This window comes from Bison bison, unplaced genomic scaffold, assembly GCF_000754665.1.
Source record: "Bison bison bison isolate TAMUID 2011002044 unplaced genomic scaffold, Bison_UMD1.0 scf7180017864115, whole genome shotgun sequence".
NCBI classification, from domain to species: domain Eukaryota; kingdom Metazoa; phylum Chordata; class Mammalia; order Artiodactyla; family Bovidae; genus Bison; species Bison bison.
The window spans coordinates 425,734-426,866 of NW_011494687.1; positions in this window are offsets into that span (position 1 = coordinate 425,734).

Below are 1,133 nucleotides of genomic sequence, written 5' to 3' on the forward strand. Positions count from 1 at the left end.
CTACAAGCCCCTTCTCAGACTTTGAGCCCTGCCAGATTCAAAACTACACCTGGGAATCCAGATTGCTCTGCAAGCACAGTGGTCTCTGGCCCTGCTTCCTCTCATTCCTCCCCCAGTGGTCCCCAGTCCCTGCCTTTTCCAGCCTACTGACTGCTTTATCCCTGAATGAAGCCTCAATTTCACATTCACATTCTTCCTGGCTCCAAGTCTTCCTCTGGTCTCAGGACTTCCCACCACCTCTCCACCTTCTCAGGTTGGCCCTAGTCTCTTTCCCTCCTAGCCTCCCTTGCTAACCTCCATGTCCAGTTCTCCCATCTCTTGATCCCCTTGAGGAGACCAGCTTGAAGCTTCTCTCCAGGCCCCCTTCTGGTCCTGGGGTCCTTCTTATAGCTGGGGCTCCTGTGGGCTCAAATTCTCCACCTCCTCCCCCTGAACTCTCAGTGCTCCCACCAAAGCTGACTCTTATTGCTGGGCTGTCTCCCCATCTCTGCTTTACTCTGATCCTCTGTGTCTGCCTCCTCTGTGGGGCTCCCTTGGTATCTCCTGGAAGTCTCTGCCCCGGCCGCATTCCTCCTCCAGATTTCATTCCCTCTTTCATTCCCGGGCTTCTGGTCCTGCTCCCATGTCTGTGCATGGATCTGCCCCGGTCTAGCCATACCCCCTCTCCTCCCTGGTGGCTCTCTCCCCTATCTTCTCTGGCTCCCCTCACTCTAAGTCCTCCACTGGTTATGCCTGTCACTTTCCTTCTCTGTCTTTCTAGTTAAGTCTCTCCTCCCAGTGTCTTCCCTCCTCCCCCGACCCTCTTACCCCTGCCTTTGTCTCTCTCATCTCTTCCTCCTGCTCTATCTCTGTGCCCCTGGTCGGTGACTACTTCTCCCATTATCTCTCAGGATCCCCTTGGTCTCTCTGACTCTGACTTTCTCTCCCTTCCTCTCCCTCACCCCAGGATCTCTGTCTCTGCCTCTCTCTGAGTCCTCGCTCCCTCCCTCTCTTTTCCTCGGCTCTCTCCGGCTCCCTCTCTCGCCTCGGATGACAGCGCTGCCTCTTTTGTTGGCTCCGCAGCCAATCGCGGCCGCTGACGACACGGGGGCCGGGGCTATAAAGGGCCTGGCCCGGGCTCGGGCCCCCCCTTG